The sequence below is a fragment of the Centruroides sculpturatus genome, unplaced genomic scaffold (assembly GCF_000671375.1).
Source record: "Centruroides sculpturatus isolate CEXI.00-Female unplaced genomic scaffold, Cexi_2.0 scaffold835, whole genome shotgun sequence".
Lineage (NCBI taxonomy): Eukaryota > Metazoa > Arthropoda > Arachnida > Scorpiones > Buthidae > Centruroides > Centruroides sculpturatus.
In genome coordinates, this window is record NW_019384995.1 from 78,733 (window position 1) to 103,335 (window position 24,603).

A 24,603-nucleotide genomic window follows, 5' to 3' on the forward strand; every position below is an offset into this window, starting at 1 on the left:
TTGTATGGTTGAAGCAGATGATGATTTCCAAGTTTAACATTTATCGCTGTAAGAACTCGATTTTGTAGTTTAGTTTTCATTAAATTTAATTGCAAAAAAATACGTTCAACTGCTGCATTTGAATGAGGAAGCAATAAAAACATCTGTTTACTGTCAAAGTAAAGTAAAAAATACAGAAATATAGAATAAAAATGAATGTTTTGAAAGGAAAGGTATTAGGGTTTCATGAACGGTACTAGGAAAATGGTGTTGGGTATCTTGGTACTGGGACAAGTGAAAAGGTACTAGATTAGTACAAAAGTACTATGTAGAACAACACCTGGTACAAAAGTAGCCCAAAAGTAGCCAACTGTTCGAGCAGTTGGCTACTTTTGGGCTACTTTTAAAAAATTATTTAGCTACAAGGGCAAAAAACATCTGGCAACGCTGTTCCGAAGTATTGTCAGCCTCAGTAGCGCAGTAGAACCGGTTCGACCGCCATGTGAACAGGACGTACAATGTCGCGCTTGTCAACTGTCGAAGCTCAAAGTGTAAGTGGCGAAAGCCGCCGTTCTTTATCTGACTCGGATATTTTGCGTCTACTAAATTTCCCGAACGATACTGACTGGAAGAATATTTTACTTTTAATCGTCGACCCTGGAAGTGGACCGTACGAACTACAGGACTTCTTTCCAGCCGTGAATGGAGTTGTAGATTTGAAGGACATAGTTCATTTCGGTGCAAGCGTGGTTACGCACGTTTTTACCATCGGATTGAAGACTGAAAGTGCTGCAAATTCTCTTTTAAGTTTAAAAGAGATTAAAGTTAAAGGTAAGAGATGTCGAATAATTCCTATATAAAACAGAAAAGTCGTAATTAACATTCATTGGATACCTCCAGTACTATCGCATGACTTAGTCAACAAACATTTTATAAACTACGGTAGAATCTTAAAGACGGAGTTTGTGAAATCGAATGTTCCAGGTCTGGAGCATGTGCTGACGAATAAACGTAGAATCTGGCTGGAACTTAAACAAGGAATCTCTATTGAGAATCTACCATACTTCATAAGGGTCATGACCGGATCGGTAGTGATCGCTGGCAGACCGTTACTTTGCTATCGTTGCAAAGCTTTTGGTCATATCAGACGTAACTGTATTGCAAAAAAATATGAAAAATGTCATAGATCCGGTCACTTAACCGAAACGTGTATAGCAACGGTTCCCAACCTTTTTCGGGTGGCGACCCCTTTTTATAAAAGCCAAGTGACCAGCGACCCCGATACTATTCAAAAAGACATTTTTAATAAGGTAATTAAAAAAAACAACGAAATTAGTTTTTTAGTATAATTTTATTTTAAATTATGTCTAATAATTTAATGCGATTGTTGAAATTGTATGTTATTAACCAGCCTTAAAATTCGCGGGTGAGTTTTTGTTAACGCCAACCTCATGTCATTCTCAACATTTAATTTATTCCTCTCAAACTCTCAACACATGATTCAACCAACTGTGACGGAATAGCGTACCTATATTACACTTATTTTAATTTTTAAAAAATACAGTCGACCACCCCTATAACACGGTAGATACGTTCCGTTTTTTATGAAATTGATGTTTTAGGAGACCTTGCCAATCACAGCCCGACACGTGTGAAGTTTACTGACTACGGGTGTTTGAAAGGTTTTCTTCCATAAAATTAGTCGATTCCTAGACTAAGCCGACTCAACATTTTCAAAATACGTATATTTTTTGGGAATAATCCGTATAAACTATGCTATAAACAAAAAAATGTAGAATTACTTACCGAGTGTGCACCGTTCGACGTCGCCATTGCTTAAGCTTGTTTTCGTCGCGGAGCAGCGCACCAAACGGCGGCCGCGTTTTCTGATAAATTATTTTTCTGCGAAAACTTCGTTGAACTTTGGAGACATCATTAATATAAATAATTTTTATGGCCGTTGAATAAGAAATGTTTCTTTCACAAGAAATGTATAAAATTAGTGCTGTATTAGACTTACGGTACCTAATTTACATACTGTACAGACGATAGTAAACTCAACTTACTCGCCTAAACTCTCCGTAGCGTGGCGCTGGACGGCGGAAAGTAGTTTGGCTGCCCGATGACGTTTTACCGAATTATAGGAGTTTTTTTACCATGTTTGTACGGATACCGTCGCAATTTTTCGCCGTCATATTGGAATCCGAACTATAGGAACCCGTGTTATAGGGGGATCGACTGTATACCAAATTATTCAAACTTCAAGACACCATTAAAAATAAAAATTGCATTATAGTGAACATTTTTTTTAGTTAACTGTATAAGTTGGCGACCCCACAGAAAGCCCGTCGCGACCCCCTTCTGGGTCGCGACCCACAGGTTGGGAACCCGTGGTGTATAGGAAAAACGGCCGCGTCGGTCGTGGCTACAAGTAACACGTGGTCCGATATTGTAGACAAAGAGCTCGAGAACAATAAATTAGCACGTGAAGAAAATACACCGTCGTTACCAGCAACGGTCATGCCCGCGGCGGTTACTATTGTCGAAAAGAACAAAAGCGATAGAGTTTCGAGGAATACACTAATTACTGCCGAAGGGCAAAACTCGTCAGGTAGCGATTCCTCACCAGAAAGCATCCCCGACAAACAAAGGAAAAAAAACGCAGGAGGAAAATTAGGTGTACTCCATCGTTTAACCTCAACGAGGACAGGGGTAGAAGAGAAAATGACATCGTAAAAAAGAGCTTAGATTCTGCAGACCCATTTCTAATTACGAATAAATTTGAGGTCTTAAACAGCGTAAGCTAGGAGGAAATGCAGTATGAAAATTTAAAAGAAAGTGAAGATTCTCATCCAGAGGAGCGTGAAATCATACAAATAAATAGTACTAACAAAGAGGTAATGATTGTTCCACCACGATGCGAAACAAATTATGCCTAATAACCGCTAATTTAAACGGGCTCAACGACAACCACAAACAAAATCTATTTCTACATTATATGCTACAAAACCATGTGGATATCGCTCTCGTACAGGCTAAGAGACAATTGGAACACAACACAGTTCAGGAATAAAATTGACAACTACTTAAACTGCGTTTGTTCCTTCGGCGACAGTACAAGCAGAGGAGTAATAATATTAATAAAAAAGAACATCGAAATAATGCATACTGCAAGCGACAACCAGGGTCGTATAGCAATGTGTGACATGGCTGTTTGTGACGAAATCGTACGAGTAATTGCGGTTTATTTTCCCGCGAATAACTCGAAGAACCGGATCGAATTTATATCAAAACTGGAGGATTTAATGGAAGTCCCTTTCGAGATTATCATGGGGGGTGACTTTAACTTCGTCGAATTAGATCTAGACAGAATCGGCACAACTTCAAACGAGCCCAAGAAAAAGCGATTTAAGCGATTCAAAGCGAAACACGACCTGACAGATATATGGCGTTATCTTTTTCCGAACAAAAGAGAATACACGTATCATCAAAACAAAGCTCACTCCCGGTTAGACAGATTTTACCTAACTAACTATCTTGTCGCAATGTCAACCCCCTCGGGAATAGAACCTTCTCACCTGTCAGACCATAGCCTTGTGAACCTCTCGATTGATTTTACGGCACGGGAAGTCTATCCGATAGGCAAAAGTAACACACATTGGAAACTAAATGTTTCCTTGCTCAGTGATGTTGACTTTCTTGCCGAGATTACGTCCAAGATCCTATTCGATCAACATCACGAGAACCCCGTTAAATGGTAGCAAGAACTAAAAAATTTCACAAAGCGGATTGCCATCCAAATTAGCGCGCATCGAAAAGCAGAAGCCAAACAACGGCGACTGGAATTAATTAATAAACTAAAAGAAGCAGTAGAGAAAAATATAATGAACCCAGGCAGTCACACAGAAGACATCCAAAGTGCCAAAGCTGAACTCAGGTACATGCAGGAAAGGAAGCTGCGCGGAGTATTAGAGAGGTTGAGGCGCACGTTTTAAACGTGTAAACGTGTACGTGTGACGTTCGGCGCCGCTTTCCCGTAAGCCTAAAAGTTTGACGATGGTGTTTGAAATGTCGAGCGTGATTCCACCGACTATCCAAACACCATTGTCAAATCAAGGTTGCTTGTTGTTCTCTCTTATATGTGTTTGGTTAGCACAATGTTGCTGTTGAGAACGTATCATATCCGTCCAAGTCAATAAAGCAACCTTTTTCCTCTTAAAGTGTTCCTGTATGATACGTTCTCAACAGCAACATTGTGCTAACCAAACACCATTGTCAAACTTTTAGGCTTACGGGAAAGCGGCGCCGAACGTCACACGTACACGTTTACACGTTTAAAACGTGCGCCTCAACCTCTCTATTCATCCGCTCTCGGGCAGAGCTCCACAGCATGGAGGGTAAACCCACGAAACGCTTCTATCAACTAGAAAGGAAGCATATAAAAAGTAAAACAATTAAAGAACTGAACATAAACAGGAGTGTCACTATAGATAACAAAGTGATACAGACAGCATATCTCGATTACTACAAAAGCCTGTTTGCCAAAAAACAATGCCATCCCGAAAATGCAAAAAATTTATCTCTCTGTTGCCTGTACTGTCGCCCGGCAGAAACAGCTCTCTAAACGAAGATATCACATATAAGGAATGCCTGTGTATACTAAAATCCATGCCCAACAATAAAGCTCCAGGCCCGGATGGATTACCAGTGGAATTCTATAAGCAATTCTTTCCGCTTATCGGTTATAGGCTGGTGCAGATGTTAAACTCATTCATTACTGATAAGCAAGTGCCTGATAATTTTAGCCAAGGAATAATTACACTCATTCCGAAATCCAAAAATGCGGCGGAATTAAAAGAAATTAACAATTGGAGACCTATCTCCCTCTTAAACACCGACTACAAATTACTAACAAAAATCTTAGCTAACCGTTTACAAAAAGTTAGCTCTGAGCTCGTTAACAGTGCGCAAACATGCGGGATAAAAGGTCGGTGCATTCATACGAACATCCTCCTGGCACAAACAATATACGATCTCGTTCAAAACGACTTTGACTCATGCTGCTTTCTACAAATTGACCTAAGGCGAGCCTTTGAGAACCTCGGTCATGACTACCTTTGGAACTTTCTAGAGCACTGCAATGTCGGAAAAAACTTTATAAACTGGATAAAGCTCTGTTACGAAAGTGCACAGAGCCAGTTACTAATTAATAAGAACCTGACAGAAAAGTTTAAAGTAAGATGCTCTGTACGAAAGGGCTGTCCCCTGTCTATGTTACTGTTCGTCTTATGCCTTGAACCTCTCTTCTGCTACCTAAGGACGTCTCACTCGTTCAACGGGTATCACCTGCCGAATGACAGAAACACTGAAATTAAGTATTTGTCATACGCTGACGACATTACCTTAATCCTAACTAGTTTAGACAGTATTGAAAAAATAAAACCTTTATTCACAGAGTTTGAGAAGGCCTCCGGGACAGCAATAAACCCTACAAAATGTACTGGGCTGTGGATGGGAGCATGGAAAGATCTACCAAACAACTACGCTTGATTTAAGTGGAGTAAGAATAAGCTAAAAATCTTAGGAACAATTATAGGAGAGAACACCAATATTCAATGGAATGACATAATTAATAAAATAAATAAAGCCGCTTTCCACTGGAGTGGAAGAAATTTGTTCCTGTACGGAAAAGCAAAAGTAGCCAACACAAAAATTTTATCTCAATTTTGGTATCTGTTAAAAACACAGCCTCTAACGAAAGGAGTGGCCAATAGGATAAATAGAATTACAGCCAGATTTGTATGGTCTTCGAGTTACGAACCAATCAGGAGAACGACTATATATAACAACATTGAAAACGCTGGCTTAGCGTTAATCGATATATCTGTGAAAGCAATTGTAAACAGAATCACCCTCATTAATAACTTATACAAATATACGCCTTGGACCCCGATAGCGAAAAGTCTACTGCAACCTCAAATTCCAAACATTATTGTAACGAGCGAAAGTCTAAGCAAAAGTTACAGGTTACCCATCCTACTAAAAGACGTCATACGTTGCTACAAATACCTAACTGAATTTTTTAAATTAACGACGAAACGATCTTCACTACTAAACCTCAAAAGCTTTATTGGATGCTCGTAGATATTATAATACTCAAACCCCAAATTCTTCTTCTCGATCAGTATTTGACAAATAGCAAGATAATCAGTACTGTCTTTAAATTACCTATAAGAAACAAAGCCAAAAGAATTTTCTGGAGAATTTACCATAATTGCCTTCAAACCAGCGAATGGAAATTAAACAGAAATCTTCAGAACATCGGGGACTGTCCAATCTGCAAACAAACCGAAGCTACTCAGCACGCAATTTTTGATTCCATGCACGCGAGAAGTCTTTGGAATTTCTTTTTAAAAAATGCTCTTTTCCGATACCACACTCTATAGGACAACTACGTAGACTTGAAATAAACAAGATGTCAATCCAAATGATTGCCTGCATCATAATTATGATAGATACGATATGGAAAAGCAGATGTTCGGCCTTCTTCCAAAACGTAACGCAAATATTCACGTTATTAAAATGTAAATTCAATCTAACTCAGTTAATAGAAACTGTAAACTATCAAACAACACACAAGAAGTGGAACAACAAAAATAGTTGGGAAGAAACTGGTATTTTTAAAGCTAACAACCATATATTGTGTTTAAATGTCTAGTATGTATTGTAAAGTAAATATACTGTACTTGAAATTTTTAATACAAACATGTTCTATAATGTATACTTGGAAAAGAAATGTTATGTCACAATGAAAAAAACGTTTGTAAAGACCTAAATGCTAAAAATAGCATCAAATTGTTCATCTAATTTCACTTTGTAATATCTATACATGTCGCCAGCTGTACGATCTCTGTATAAATTAGTAAAAAAAAGTAGCGCAGTAGGTAGCGCGTCAGTCTCATAATCTGAAGATCGTGAGTTCGATCCTCACCTGAGGCACATTTATTTTTGGCCATTTGTGTGTTAACGTGCTTGTCCATGTCAAAGGCGTGTAAAGGTTTCCGAAGTCCTCAGTAGCGCAGTAGGTAGCGCGTCAGTCTCATAATCTGAAGGTCGTGAGTTCGATCCTCACCTGGGGCACATTTATTTTTGGCCATTTGTGTGTTAACGTGCTTGTCCATGTCAAAGGCGTATAAAGGTTTCCGAAGTATCGTTGGCCTCAGTAGCGCAGTAGGTAGCGCGTCAGTCTCATAATCTGAAGGTCGTGAGTTCGATTCTCACCTGGGGCACATTTGTTTTTTACCATTTGTGTGTTAACGTGTTTGTCCATGTCAAAGGCGTATAAAGGATTCAGAAGTAACGTTGGCCTCAGTAGCGCGTCAGTCTCATAATCTGAAGGTCGTGAGTTCAATTCTCACCTGGGGCACATTTATTTTTGGCCATTTGTGTGTTAACGTGCTTGTCCATGTCAAAGGCGTATAAAGGTTTCCGAAGTATCGTCGGCCTCACTAGCGCGTCAGTCTCATAATCTGAAGGTCGTGAGTTCGATCCTCACCTGGGGCACATTTATTTTTGGCCATTTGTGTGTTAACGTGCTTGTCCATGTCAAAGGCGTGTAAAGGTTTCCGAAGTATCGTCGGCCTCAGTAGCGCAGTAGGTAGCGCGTCAGTCTCATAATCTGAAGGTCGTGAGTTCGATCCTCACCTGGGGCACATTTATTTTTGGACATTTGTGTGTTAATGGGCCTGGAGGAATTTCAATATCATGAGAAACTTTTGCCAACGTCTGCGATTTTTCGTGGATAATCCGGGCGTTGATGCTTTACAGTTTTTATGATGGAAGAGAAAACGTTTGACCGGTTTATTTCAGTAGATTAAGACTATTATACAATAATTGAACGTGAAGTGCTGTTAATAAGTTTCGTAAAACAGAATTGCTGTCATAACCCATGTTGTGTTGTTGGACTCGACAGTTCGAAGAATTTGTGCAAATGCGAAATTATTGAGATCGAAGCGAAGAAAGACTAGATTGAAAGGAATTGAAGACATTATGAACAGCATATCGGAAAAAATAATACTTCGTTCAGGTTAATCAATTCACATATGAAAACTTTTGAGTTGCTTAAAAGTTCCATTCGGTAAATTTTGAACTAAAGGATACATCACGTAAGGGACGCGCAAAAGCTGTCGAAGAAGAAAAATTTCAGGGAAAAATTGTTAAAATCGACGAATAACATACGATTTATAAAACAGAACATCTAAAAGTAAAGTGAAGAAAGCACTGATAACATATGATTTAGTTTACGCTTCGAGCGCATTTTTCACTGCATGCACGGTTCGAACTTCAAAGCGAAATTTTATCGAATTTAGGTTGGAACTCTGTAGCGTTTCGAAGTACAAGGTACCACTGTACTTCTAATCACTCGAATGCTTCTATTGTGGAATGTGCTTAACTTTGTGATTAACTTTTATTAATAGAATATAAATATAACAGCATTTACAATAGTCTTATATTATCCCTTCTCAAACTTATTTTCTGGATATGATGTTTATAATGTTTAACGTATTAGCATATTTTTCAGAAAGACTTCTCTCTGACAGAAAGAAGTGCTCACCAGTGGCCGAGTGGATAAAACCACTAAACCACAGTGGTAGTTAGTTGTGGGTTTGTGCCTTGCCAATGGGATGGTCAAGTGGAGTTTTTCGAATTTAATTAATTATTAATTATTTTTTTATATTTTTTTGGGTTGCAATTTGAAAAAGTTATGTACCTATATATTCCCACTGTCGATCATCTGTCCTTCCTTAATCTCGAGATCAGTGTTAGATAGATGAAAGTCGATACTAAACATGGAAAGCTCGAGCAGGAGGCCCGATTAACTATATACGAACGTCAGGTTTAGACCAGAAGTCATGTGATTTCAACTCAAAAAATTTTCTCAAAACAGAATTACATTGATGATCGACATGACTGTTGTTATCGGGAAAAGTATGATGTACAGGGACAAAATACTACTAATTTGAGATCGAGAGCATATATTTTAAATTAAATAAATTAAAAATTGCATCCTGGCATTGTGACGATGTCGCAATAATTTTTGCTTGTATTTTTTATATTTTAAGTTTTATATAAACATCATACATAATTATTTATTTAAAATACAAATTTAGCAAAAATAACACACAACTTTAATTTTAAAATTGACGTCTAAAGATAAATAATAATTAATAACATGATCTTCGAGGCTGACGAAGTTGAGCCAACTTGTTTATATTTGGTTGGAAATTAGTTGAAAATAATCTCAAATCGCCGTTTTAGTTATTTGCAAACGATTGCTAGGTTTTGAAAACAGCTAAAGACCAGCGTTAAATACTTTTTTCTACGAGATAAGAAATTGGAATTGCCATGTTGGATTTAGTTTTATTCCATAGAGTTTAACTTATTTCTATAATATTTTTAATCCAAAATATTTTAATATTATCTTGATTATATAAAATTTTAGCTTTGGCATCGTCTTGCAAGTCGATCGAACTTTCTTGCAAATGTGTGGGCATTGTATTTACATCCACATTTAATACAAGTATGGGTTGATATCTCTGTGGAGAACGTAGACTTCCATGAAATCTGGATAACCCACTCTTACCGACTTAATCTCTTCGACACTTTGTGATAAACATAATAACACTAGGCTAAAATAACCAAATTAGTAATGCGATTTTTATTTTAACTTTTAACCTTCTTTATTTTTTGGCCGGACAATGCAATACATATCTGCTAGTTACTAATAAAACAAATAATTACGAACTCTAATCTATAATATAATCGAGACGGGTTGATAATAATAATGATAATAATAATAAGTGCAGAGCCCAAACGGTTAGGAGTTGGAAGCTGAAATTTGGTACACAGATAGGGTACGGTTGAAATTTGGTACAGATAGGGAAGTGTTAAGCCTTAATCCTGTCTTTCTCCCCCCCGGGAGGGGGGGAGAAAGACAGGATTAAGGCTTAACACTTCCATCAACAATGGAAGTGTTAAGTAACAATGGCGGTGTTAGGTAACAATGGAAGTGCTAAGTAACAATGGAAGTGTTAAGTAACAATGGAAGTTTTAAGTAACAATAAAAGTTTTAAGTAACAATGGAAGTGTCAACAATGGAAATCTTACGTAACAATGGAATTGTTAAGAGAAAGCGACGTGCGATACGCAGATGCAGTTTTTTCGTTTTTGCGGGAAATCGAACATATTTTTAGACCCATCTAAAAATTCTCTAATGGGACCCAATTCTTGCATTCTGTGAAAACGGGTAAGGTTGACTGTAACGTAATAATCTTTATCTTAGTTATCGTTACTTTTGCCCGAGCAATGCCGGGCCCACCTGCTAGTAAAAATATAAATTTTTAAATTCTTTATGAATTTAAAATATTCTAAACTAATTTGATTATTTGAATTTCCGTCGGATGAATAATTATTTTTTCACAAATTAAAGACAAAGTCGCTCTAAAAATATATTTCAGACGATCACCATTTTTACTTAGTGTTCTAGATTAGTGTTTAATTTGATTATTCTTAAAATCTCGTGAAACTTTTTTATTTAGTTCAAGTACAAATCCAGATAAAGACTTTATTGCTGCGTAAAAAGCCGTATTCGAAGAACGCTTTATTTGTTCCGACCAGTACCGTCTCCACACACTCTGTGTGAAATTATTCTTAGTAGTTCAGATCAGGAACTGCCCACTTCTAATGGCCATTGGTTGTCGGTTGTTCTTTGGTGTAGACGTTTTATTAATTTAATTGCTCCTGCAATGCAGTCCTAGACCATATTCTAACAAGATAATGCCCAGTCGTATGTCGCGTAGATTATGCATGCAGTGAACGTGCAGGCTATTGGCGTGGTGGCACAGCAGCCACCACGTCAATAGCCTGCACGTTCATTCGATATGTCCCCTACTGAATGTCTGAAAAATACTTGACCTGAGACTGGTCCTCTAGACGTCTCTACCAGTTACCACCAAGTTCTGGACTCGCATGGAAGCATTCTGGCAGTCCTTGCCCGAAGAGGATTGGTTTTATTCGATTACGGCAATGCGACAAGTGGGCGATCTGCCTAGGGATAATTATAATGCCTCCCGAAAGTTTTTTTTATAAGAAACTGACCCCTATTTAGGTATTACTAACGTGAAGAGAACCCAGAAAACGGCACGTGTCCAGCCCGTTGGCGAGGCACGTACCCACGACCAAGTACAGTCTTCAGTGGTTTTATTCACTCGGCCACTGGTGAGCCTGAGGAGGATCCAGAGCCTTTTTCTGTCATGCCGTGACGTATAGAGGAGTTTTGGTCCCTCTGCTGATTTTCATGGCGAACATTGCCTGTCGGACGCTGAAAATGCAATAATGTATTTTAGTGTAAATTTCGATGTCAAACTATATATTTTTCAGTAGCCTATATAGGGGAGACCGGGGCAAGATCGGCATGTTAAGCTTTACTTAAGTTTTGTGTAATAAATACTGCTGTAAACTGAAAAAAAAGCTTTGCATATTGTCTATTGGAATGTTACCTTACTATAGAACTGGTTAAAATCAGTTTGGAAATAAAAATAATTAAAATAATTACAACTTTACAAGAAGAGAGAAATTGACGAAGTTGCCCCGGGTATAGGGGCAAGATCGGCAACTTCTCTCTTTTTGTAAAGTTGTAATTATTTTAATTATTTTTATTAAAGTTGCCCCTGGTATAGGGGCAACAGTAATGGGGCAAGATAGGCACGTATATAAAATTATGTTATTAACAATGTATAAGTTGGAATTCACTATTAAAACAAAGAAATACAAATCCAACACCCATTTAATATTATTACAACGAAATGCAAGTTCAAAGACATATATACATGAATAACAAATGCAAACATGTTTTCATTTATCATCTGTTTGATTTTTATCCTTTGCTTCTAATGTGGCTTTATGTTGCCGATCTTACCCCGCTAGTCATGATTTCGAAACATTAAGTACAACCCTGAGAACAGAATGCCAAGCCACGATCTGGCCACGTGAATAAGTTGAAGTTACATCCTTCTAACAGGAAAAGTAACTTTCGTTATCATGGAATTATAACAAAACCTGCCAATTCAATATAAATGGAAAAAAAATATTATATGGAATTGAACGAAAATGAAAATTTGCTTGATAATTCAACTACGCTTGTTGGAGAACAATAAAAACACTACACTCAACAAGCCACTAATAAAACTCAACTGCCTAACCTATAACCACAGTCTCCTTTTAATTTGTTTTTAAAAAAAAGCGCTTGACAAACTTGCCCCGCATGCCGAAGTTGCCCCGGTCTCCCCTACATTATTACTGTATATTTTTGTATTTTTACATGAGTATATTATCTTTACTTAATATTGATTTTCCCGAATGAAGTCGGATATCTTAGCCAGTTATTAAATAATTGTTGCTACTTTTTACTAGAGTTTAGTAATCTTTTATTATGGTCACTTATTTGTTTGTTGACCACAATATTTTTGTTAAAACAAGTAAAGAGAATTAGAACTACGAAATCGACTTATTTTAAACTACGGTATTTTGTTCTGTTAACGTACATTAATAATTTAAATGTTATTTTAAAATTATTAATTGCCAATATATCTATCTAATTCCCTCCTGAGTTCTGGCAATTACTTCTGCATTACACACTGTCGATTGTCTGACTAGATGTGGGTCATCTTTCACTTCCTTATCTCTTTGAATTTAGTGTGTCATTCGTACACTCGAATCTTTCATATAGTGTTTTCATCATAGACCATTCTTAACATTTTAATAGTTTTGCTACAAAAGAATTTCAAATTCACAGTAAAATTTAGTGATAATACCTTTAATGTTTCAAATTTCAAAAGGTAGCCGCGTCAGGTAACCACCTAACGAACTACTGTTACTGGGGTGACATTCTTTTATATGGGTAAACCTGTTTAATATAGTTTTATCAAAACATACAAACATACTTTTATAAATTATGCTTTCAATCGTAGCAAGTGAAACGATCAACTCATTAACATATGAGAAAAATAAAATGATGGATGAGAGCGTAAACAAAATTATTCTGGATAAATTTAACATTTCAACTGCTTTTCATATAATTGAAATTAACTTCTAATTAATCAAATTTATCTTGATTGGATGCGATATAATATCTTTGAATATATGGATGGGTATATCTTCGATTGAATATAATTACATTTGCAATTATTATCTATTAAATCTGATTGAATATCGGTTAATATTCCAAAATCAAGCGATTTTATAAAGTTGCTAACGTTGTTAAATATTGCCTCTCTCAATGTAGCCATCTAATATTAAGAAAGCTTTATTTTTAATATATTTAAAGATTTTTATTCCTAAATATTCGGTGACTACATTGGGAGTAGCCCCTTATAATAGACTGATTTTAGAATACTAATTGATAGCCAATCAAATTTAATAGGCAATAACTAATAATGTAATTACATTCAATCGAAGACATTATAACATTCTAACTATTTAAAGATATTATCAAATTAAATTTGATTACGTATAATATTATCAATAAAGTCTTAATACATTTTAATGTAATTGTATACTTCTTGCAAGAATGTATTATTATTTGAAGATACTATATTTAACGAATTACATTTTAAAGTTATTTGAAATTTATAAATAAAGCTGTAATTTTAAAAATAATAATAACGATATTAAGTTAAACTGTTGTCAAATGTATCTTTCATCTTGTTTCAGACTAAGATTAATACTTTCTTGTAATAGTGGTAAGTTTTGTCAGCTTTCCAGAATATGAGTGATTTCAATTTAAATTTATTCTGTAGAAGGCCACTTTAGAGGGTAAACAATTGAGTCAGCATGAACGTAAGAGTATAGCGAATATAAATTCCTTTGCTTAATTAAGAATATGTCACACGCCTATATCTCGGGACTGGCATACTTTTTTTGCTATTCTCTTTAGAGATAAACAATGGATAGACGAAACGTCAGCTTGCTACTCTGCGAGATCGAATACGGTAAGAAATCGCAAGAAGTTTTCATGGGTGGTCTATAGAGTAACTCTGGGATAGAGGAATTTGAGGAGAGATTGCTAATCGCTGTAATTCCGAAAATAAATGTTAGAAGTCCGAGGTGCACTAGGCAGTAAAAGTGGTGCAATTGTAGTGGAAGATGTATACTACGACGTGTTCCGAAAAATTTTCTTGGAAAAAATAAATAAATACAGTAAATACAGGCGTATCCCAGGTTACGACCATCTCACGATGAAACAAACTGCAGATACGACCGTCATATATTTGTACCCCTCCCATGATACAACGCTTCGTCCGTTCCAAGTGTTTCCACCTTCCAGTTTTTGCGTCGTATTTTCGGATGCCCAGGCCAAAAATGGTGAGAAAATTTGGCAAATCGTCATTTAATTAGTTGTTTTTAAATAGTTTAGTTGATTTTACACAATGTAAGAGTAGTGGACAATTGTGGGAGCTAATCTCGAAATTTGTAAAATATAATGTAGATGATATTGATAATATAAACTTCTGATATGATAACTAATAAAGTTTTTCAACTAAATTTAGAAATTGATGCAACAGATATTGAACAGCTAACTGAAATCCACGAGGAAGAATTAGCAAACAGAGTTGATGGGGATACTACATGAAGAAAATATTCTAAGGATGAGTGATGAAGACACAGACGACAACACAACCCCCGATCTAACACTATTCAAAACATTGGAAATTAAAGAGATTGCATTAATTTAAAAAAAAAAATAATTCCAGCAACGAGTCGCTTAACTATTCAGGTAACATTTAGTGGCGCCATCTGTTATGATATTCTATTTTTAAAATTTTATATTTTTAATTATTATAAAATGGTTAATTTTAAGGGTAGTGATAGGTTTTATTAAAAAGAAAAAAAAGAAAGAAAAATTATAAATGCTAATAACGAGTAAAATCATCATTAAGTCCGACCTTACTGGCGATACCCACGACTCCCTTTATCTTCCCACTCCCTCGATCTTTAATCAACAAAATTTAATAGCATCAATCCCCTTAATAAACAAACCTCCCTGTAAAATTTCAGAAATTTTCGACAAAAAGCAAGGGAGTTATTAAATCGCCATCGAAATAAAATATGTATGTAACTGTCTTCTATAAATACGTAAAGTTATGTAAATCTATTGTAAAATGCATGTATGTATGTCACATCCACGCTTTTAGGAGTGTTTTATTTGTTTATTGATGTTATATGAATCTATTTAAAATTAAATTTATAAAATATGTACGAATTAAAATAAAACGTATGTAAATGTATAGGAAATGGCAATTTACGATACAACCACTATACGATGGTACGTACATTATGTACCGTACGTAATCTGGGCACACCGGTATTTTGTTTTGGTTTATATCAAATACTTGACGTGTACAAAAACATGCACGTATTACGTACTGTACAACGAAACAAACTCGGTGAAAATAGTAATACATAATTTATTTGACTGTGTCAGTTTGGATGTAACAAACCACGACATGGAGACTGATAAGTTGGGAGACGGCCCACGTGTGAAACGGGGAAGTTGGCCACACTCATTTTATAAATAAACAATAAAATAAATAAATATCATTGCAATAATCAGTAACTAATTGCAACGCTAACTCATTTCAGATGCCAAACAAATAAACGAGTAAGCTTTAATAGCCGTAGTCGATACCATCACTCGTACAGCACAATGAATCCACTCTCCGTAAGGAAAGCAACGTTCGAGCATAACGTTTCAAGGAAAACTCTCGAAAAATGAGTAAACTTGGAAACTGAGTTAAGGGTTTCATGGGAAAAGTTCAGCCCTAATTTTTTTTTATTGATACCAATGGATATGGCCATCTCACCCGTACAATTTGGGTTATTTATAAAGAAGTGAGATAATTTTACCTGTATGCCAATGAGATCATTTTCTATTATTGCTTTTTGTTGCCACAAGTATATTATTATTTTTTCTGTATGCTAAATAAATTTCAATCAACTCAACACATGTTAAGTTCAAAAATAAAATGTTTCAGATTAAAGAAACACCACTTCTTTAAACTTTAAAAATCTCTCCTAATTATTACATGAGATTTGACTTGAATAAGACATAAGAACAGTTTACGTTTTTGATCAGATATTCGACTAGAAAGAAATATTTGTAAAATGTATTGTTAATTGTAAATTGCATAAAATATAATATTAGAAAGAAATATTTTAATTTTTATGCATAAGAACTTTGAAATTAATATTATTCAAAGAAAATAGTATGACAGTTTTTATGATTTAAGACAGATTTAATGCATTAAAATATACAAAGGTCTGTCCGGAAAGTTCGCGAACTTTGCGAATAGAAGTTGTTTACATTTACCTAGAAGCTAGTCAGTTTTGTCGTCTTAGAATTAGTCCCTCGTGAGTCTATACACCAAATTCAGTATTTCTGCTACGAAAGGAATGCTTCCTGAAACACTTCTTTTGGGATGATGCGCAACTCCGCTAGCGAATTTTCCTTAATGGCGTCAATTAATTCGACTTTTGATAACAAATTTTAATGGGAAACAAAATGAAGTCCGGTGAATTTGAGGTTGAAGAACAAGTAGCATCAAGTTCTTGGCAAAAACTCTGTTATCAGCAGTGACGCGTGTAAGAGAGCATTGTCACGATGCTGTTCTCTCCAAGCAGTCGGTGTTTTCTTCCTCACTGCTTCACGAAGACGTTTCATCACCTCCAGATGGTATTTCTTATTTACTGTCTTTCTTTCTGGAAGAAATTTCTGTCGAATGATACCATCAGAATCGAACAAAACAGTGCTCGAGATCTCCACATTCGACCGAACTTGTGCCTTTTTGGGTCGCGTACCCATAGACCCATGTCTCACCCCCCAGTGATGATGTTTTTCATGAAATTTTTATTAGGTTTTGCCCATCCCAGAACTCTTCACTCAATTGCACTCACGGAAAAAAAATCGCGAAACGTATTGAACACGTGTTTACGCAATGAATGTAACGTAACAACAAATGAAGGTAGAACAAACTGCTTTTGGCGGATAGTACAAAAAACTTGCCGGTAGAGAACTGCGCAAGCTGCATTCAGGTTCAATTATAGGTTGGTGTGTAATTTAAAAAGTTCGCGAAATTTCCGGACAGACCTCGTATTTAATAAACATCAAATGGCAACAGTTGACAGGATATAACGAGGGGATATAGAAGGAAAAAGTGATGGATAACATCGCTTTTTCCTCCTCAAAATCGTTAAAACGAGGATGTATTGTTATCAGACATTTTATTTTATTTTTATTTTTGTAAATTTGTTATATTTATTTTTCTGTAATATTGTTTTTATTACTTTATTAAAATGATAAAAAAATAACATATTACATTGTATATATGATCTGTGAATAAATTATATCTGTATGTAAACATTAATAGAAAAGAGAAATTAAATAAAAGAGTTCAGAAAATATTTCAGAAATTATTTTTTAGTTGGCCGAATAGATATGATGAATTAGCTTTGGCATATCGTTCCAGAAAGTCTGGAGTTAGATTCAGGTTATCGCAGCCTGGGTCTAATTTCTGACTTGAAAACGGTAGGCCCAACGTTATGAGTGTTGTAGGTTCCTAAACTGCTTCTACCGTAATTCTTCTTTCTTTTCTAACCGATGAAGCGGCTTCTACCGTATAATTCTTCGTTTCTTGGCAGCTTATTAAAGCTGTAACTGTTACCTCCTCCCATGAATCTTCATGTGGAAGGGATGCTGAATATATCGATATGTTCTTCAATTTCCGGTCTATCCGGCATAATATGCCTTCCGTATTTCATTACTGGCTAACTTTTCTACATAAAATTTGTAATTATTTGTTAAAACGACATTATAACTACATTACTATTACAGTACTGTACAGTACATAACTATCATACAGTAGTACATTTTTAAAAAATTTTCCATTAATGGGATGTATAATTTAATTAATACTGTATTACTAATTACTCTCGATAAACTCAATTAAACAAGAAATATCTTTACTACAGCAGAAAATTTCTTTATAAAATATTTTACATTTATTTTTCTGCATCTGTATTTAAATATTTCTTTCTTCTAAATTAAAATTTTAAAATAATACAATTTTCTCTGTTCCATTTAATATTATCAATAATTAACAGGCAATTTATAGCTTTTTCAACAATTGATTTAGTCTAAAAATTACTATATAAAGATAAATCTATCTTTAGATATAAATTTCTTATAATCGACTATCATCGACATAAATCCGTTATAATTCGTCTAATCACTCTCGACTGCTTGAAAATGAATGTAAACTTTCTCCTTGTTTACCTTTTGGTTGCCATCTTTTGTACTCGATCTGATGATTGTTCAGTAAGATATTTGTTTCCGCCTTGAGACATTCAAATCCGATACGATCCTGAGCCAGATCCTTGTAATGTTTCATATATAGTTCAGATCGGGGCATCGTTCCCAATCCTTCAACTATATTGGCTGACCCAATTTAGGTCAACCAATATAGGTGAAGGACTGGTTGACCTAATTGATTCAGACTTCTTTATAATACTCACCATTTTACTCATATGAACAAAACAGAGAGTTTCAATGCCTTATGTTAACAATCCAAAACTGCTTAAATACTCTTAAATTATTATGACTATTTAATGAATCATATGAATTATAGTGAAATCAATATATAAATATCTATATAACTAAATATTCGTAATTAATTTTATTAAGTTAAATATGTTATTTAAATGATAATTCGATATATTTAGATAAACATTTGAATAATTATGAAAGATTATCTCTAGATTATGATGCATTTTACTATTTATTTCCCTCAAATGAAACTGAGTTTTAATCAAAACTTTCGAAATCATTCTTAAACTATTGGAAAAATTTAAAGATTCAGATATCTGATAATTTATTACTTTTTTTCCATTATCTTTTCTTAGTGAAATAATAATAGAAAATTTCTGCAATTAAAAGATCTATAAGTTATTTAAGTTTAACTATAGCCTATATTTTGTTAATTAAGTAATTTATTATTTGTTAAGAATTTAATATTTTTCAAAATACTATAGACATCGAAAATCGAGTTTATTGTAGAAATCATTATTAATTTGTTTCATCGTATGAATAAATATCAGATTTTTCTTCACTTGATTGATTCTCTGATGAAACTACTTATGAATCACATAATTTTTGTATTAANTTAGACTCTATGCAATCTTTTTCAGTTTGATTTTTTAATACTATCGAATTACAATAATCTAAACATATTTATAAAAACACGATAGCATACTTACATGACAAAATATAATCTTCAGGAGTAAAATGTTTCGAACATACTACCATATACTTCGTAACTTTTTTTCCAATTCTTAGCAGTCGAATCCACTCTTTCCGTCGGTTACATTTCTGAGATTCTCCGAATTCTGATTTACGAAAAATCATCTGTTTTTCATGTGGGAATACATGAAAACTTATATCGGGATCGCGTATGGCTTTGGAATTACAATTTGGAACACAACAGAAAGCTTTACTTTTACTATTCATCTTTACTGCTGACAATATACGAAGAACATTCGAACGACCCAGATAGAGTAGTTCTGTTTTTAAACACCAGAGGGCGAGCATCCGGTGAAAAACGCGAATAGCGAATATGAATTCCTTTGCTTAATTAAGAATATGTCACACGCCTATATCTCGGGACTGGCATACTTTTTTTGCTATTCTCTTTAGAGATAAACAATGGATGGACGAAACGTCAGCTTGCTACTCTGCGAGATCGAATACGGTAAGAAATCGCAGGAAGTTTTCATGGGTGGTCTATAGAGTAACTCTGGGATGGAGGAATTTGAGGAGAGATTGCTAATCGTTGTAATTCCGAAATAAATGTTAGAGGTCCGAGGTGCACTAGGCAGTGAAAGTGGTGCAATTGTAGTGGAAGATGTATACTACGACGTGTTCCGAAAAACCTTCTTGGAAAAAAAAAATAAATACAGGCGTATCCCAGGTTACGACCATCTCACGATGAAACAAACTGCAGATACGACTGTCATATATTTGTACCCCACCCATTATCCGACTAAGCTATCCCCGCCGATACAACGCTTCGTTCGTTCCAAGTGTTTCCACCTTCCAGTTTTTGCGTCGTATTTTCGGATGTCCGGACCAAAAATGGTGAGAAAATTTGGCAAATCCTCATTTAATTAGTTGTTTTTAAATAGTTTAGTTGATTTTACACAATGTAAGAGTAGTGGACAATTGTGGGAGCTAATCTCGAAATTTGTAAAATATAATGTAGATGATATTGATAATATAAACTTCTGATATGATAACTAATAAAGTTTTTCAACTAAATTTAGAAATTGATGCAACAGATATTGAACAGCTAACTGAAATCCACGAGGAAGAATTAGCAAACAGAGTTGATGGGGATACTACATGAAGAAAATATTCTAAGGATGAGTGATGAAGACACAGACGACAACACAACCCCCGATCTAACACTATTCAAAACATTGGAAATTAAAGAGATTGCATTAATTTAAAAAAAAAAATAATTCCAGCAACGAGTCGCTTAACTATTCAGGTAACATTTAGTGGCGCCATCTGTTATGATATTCTATTTTTAAAATTTTATATTTTTAATTATTATAAAATGGTTAATTTTAAGGGTAGTGATAGGTTTTATTAAAAAGAAAAAAAAGAAAGAAAAATTATAAATGCTAATAACGAGTAAAATCATCATTAAGTCCGACCTTACTGGCGATACCCACGACTCCCTTTATCTTCCCACTCCCTCGATCTTTAATCAACAAAATTTAATAGCATCAATCCCCTTAATAAACAAACCTCCCTGTAAAATTTCAGAAATTTTCGACAAAAAGCAAGGGAGTTATTAAATCGCCATCGAAATAAAATATGTATGTAACTGTCTTCTATAAATACGTAAAGTTATGTAAATCTATTGTAAAATGCATGTATGTATGTCACATCCACGCTTTTAGGAGTGTTTTATTTGTTTATTGATGTTATATGAATCTATTTAAAATTAAATTTATAAAATATGTACGAATTAAAATAAAACGTATGTAAATGTATAGGAAATGGCAATTTACGATACAACCACTATACGATGGTACGTACATTATGTACCGTACGTAATCTGGGCACACCGGTATTTTGTTTTGGTTTATATCAAATACTTGACGTGTACAAAAACATGCACGTATTACGTACTGTACAACGAAACAAACTCGGTGAAAATAGTAATACATAATTTATTTGACTGTGTCAGTTTGGATGTAACAAACCACGACATGGAGACTGATAAGTTGGGAGACGGCCCACGTGTGAAACGGGGAAGTTGGCCACACTCATTTTATAAATAAACAATAAAATAAATAAATATCATTGCAATAATCAGTAACTAATTGCAACGCTAACTCATTTCAGATGCCAAACAAATAAACGAGTAAGCTTTAATAGCCGTAGTCGATACCATCACTCGTACAGCACAATGAATCCACTCTCCGTAAGGAAAGCAACGTTCGAGCATAACGTTTCAAGGAAAACTCTCGAAAAATGAGTAAACTTGGAAACTGAGTTAAGGGTTTCATGGGAAAAGTTCAGCCCTAATTTTTTTTTATTGATACCAATGGATATGGCCATCTCACCCGTACAATTTNCTTCGGTCGTTGTTCGGGGTACAGTTAAGATTTTAACGAAGTTCGAGCGAAAACATAATTAGCAAAAAAAGTCGAAATAAAGTGATTAAACAAAAATGATTACAAATATCGTAAATAACAGTTCACAAATGCATATATAGAGACATATATATTTTTGAAGGGGGGAAATGGTCTTCACAATTTGAAATCGATCAAACACACTATGCGCGAATGCTCGTGTAAACGCGCGCCATCTATCGTAGGATAAATGTACTTCGCGGGAGTGTATTAAAAAACTTCCCGAAGTTTCATGGCAATCGTACTATGCCACAAACCTTCGCCGGAGTATATTAAACAACTTCCCAAAGTTTCATGGCAATCGGATAAACGGTGTGGTAATGCATGAAGGACATAGGACACACAGACACACAGACAGACATACATTCATTTTTATATATATAGATGTACGAATTAAAATAAAACGTATGTAAATGTATAGGAAATGGCAATTTACGATACAACCACTATACGATGGTACATTATGTACCGTACGTAATCTGGGCACACCGGTATTTTGTTTTGGTTTATATCAAATACTTGACGTGTACAAAAACATGCACGTATTACGTACTGTACAACGAAACAAACTCGGTGAAAATAGTAATACATAATTTATTTGACTGTGTCAGTTTGGATGTAACAAACCACGACATGGAGACTGATAAGTTGGGAGACGGCCCACGTGTGAAACGGGGAAATTGGCCACACTCATTTTATAAATAAACAATAAAATAAATAAATATCATTGCAATAATCAGTAACTAATTGCAACGCTAACTCATTTCAGATGCCAAACAAATAAACGAGTAAGCTTTAATAGCCGTAGTCGATACCATCACTCGTACAGCACAATGAATCCACTCTCCGTAAGGAAAGCAACGTTCGAGCATAACGTTTCAAGGAAAACTCTCGAAAAATGAGTAAACTTGGAAACTGAGTTAAGGATTTCATGGGAAAAAGTTCAGCCCTAATTTTTTTTTTATTGATACCAATGGATATGGCCATCTCACCCGTACAATTTGGGTTATTTATAAAGAAGTGAGATAATTTTACCTGTATGCCAATGAGATCATTTTCTATTATTGCTTTTTGTTGCCACAAGTATATTATTATTTTTTCTGTATGCTAAATAAATTTCAATCAACTCAACACATGTTAAGTTCAAAAATAAAATGTTTCAGATTAAAGAAACACCACTTCTTTAAACTTTAAAAATCTCTCCTAATTATTACATGAGATTTGACTTGAATAAGACGTAAGAACAGTTTACGTTTTTGATCAGATATTCGACTAGAAAGAAATATTTGTAAAATGTATTGTTAATTGTAAATTGCATAAAATATAATATTAGAAAGAAATATTTTAATTTTTATGCATAAGAACTTTGAAATTAATATTATTCAAAGAAAATAGTATGACAGTTTTTATGATTTAAGACAGATTTAATGCATTAAAATATACAAAGGTCTGTCCGGAAAGTTCGCGAACTTTGCGAATAGAAGTTGTTTACATTTACCTAGAAGCTAGTCAGTTTTGTCGTCTTAGAATTAGTCCCTCGTGAGTCTATACACCAAATTCAGTATTTCTGCTACGAAAGGAATGCTTCCTGAAACACTTCTTTTGGGATGATGCGCAACTCCGCTAGCGAATTTTCCTTAATGGCGTCAATTAATTCGACTTTTGATAACAAATTTTAATGGGAAACAAAATGAAGTCCGGTGAATTTGAGGTTGAAGAACAAGTTGCATCAAGTTCTTGGCAAAAACTCTGTTATCAGCAGTGACGCGTGTAAGAGAGCATTGTCACGATGCTGTTCTCTCCAAGCAGTCGGTGTTTTCTTCCTCACTGCTTCACGAAGACGTTTCATCACCTCCAGATGGTATTTCTTATTTACTGTCTTTCTTTCTGGAAGAAATTTCTGTCGAATGATACCATCAGAATCGAACAAAACAGTGCTCGAGATCTCCACATTCGACCGAACTTGTGCCTTTTTGGATCGCGTACCAATAGACCCATGTCTCACCCCCCAGTGATGATGTTTTTCATGAAATTTTTTAGGTTTTGCCCATCCCAGAACTCTTCACTCAATTGCACTCACGGAAAAAAAATCGCGAAACGTATTGAACACGTGTTTACGCAATGAATGTAACGTAACAACAAATGAAGGTAGAACAAACTGCTTTTGGCGGATAGTACAAAAAACTTGCCGGTAGAGAACTGCGCAAGCTGCATTCAGGTTCAATTATAGGTTGGTGTGTAATTTAAAAAGTTCGCGAAATTTCCGGACAGACCTCGTATTTAATAAACATCAAATGGCAACAGTTGACAGGATATAACGAGGGGATATAGAAGGAAAAAGTGATGGATAACATCGCTTTTTCCTCCTCAAAATCGTTAAAACGAGGATGTATTGTTATCAGACATTTTATTTTATTTTTATTTTTGTAAATTTGTTATATTTATTTTTCTGTAATATTGTTTTTATTACTTTATTAAAATGATAAAAAAATAACATATTACATTGTATATATGATCTGTGAATAAATTATATCTGTATGTAAACATTAATAGAAAAGAGAAATTAAATAAAAGAGTTCAGAAAATATTTCAGAAATTATTTTTTAGTTGGCCGAATAGATATGATGAATTAGCTTTGGCATATCGTTCCAGAAAGTCTGGAGTTAGATTCAGGTTATCGCAGCCTGGGTCTAATTTCTGACTTGAAAACGGTAGGCCCAACGTTATGAGTGTTGTAGGTTCCTAAACTGCTTCTACCGTAATTCTTCTTTCTTTTCTAACCGATGAAGCGGCTTCTACCGTATAATTCTT

At 34.8% G+C, this 24,603-nt stretch overlaps 3 non-coding genes across 3 annotated transcripts; all 3 read left to right on the forward strand.

The window, feature by feature from the left end:
- Positions 1 to 7,046: 7,046 nt before the first annotated feature.
- Positions 7,047 to 7,119, forward strand: Trnam-cau. The gene has a single exon. It is a non-coding gene; the product is annotated as a tRNA-Met (tRNA).
- A 76-nt stretch (positions 7,120 to 7,195) lies between these two features.
- On the forward strand, positions 7,196 to 7,268 carry Trnam-cau. The gene has a single exon. It is a non-coding gene; the product is annotated as a tRNA-Met (tRNA).
- A 350-nt stretch (positions 7,269 to 7,618) lies between these two features.
- On the forward strand, positions 7,619 to 7,691 carry Trnam-cau. Its single transcript has one exon. It is a non-coding gene; the product is annotated as a tRNA-Met (tRNA).
- Positions 7,692 to 24,603: the final 16,912 nt, after the last annotated feature.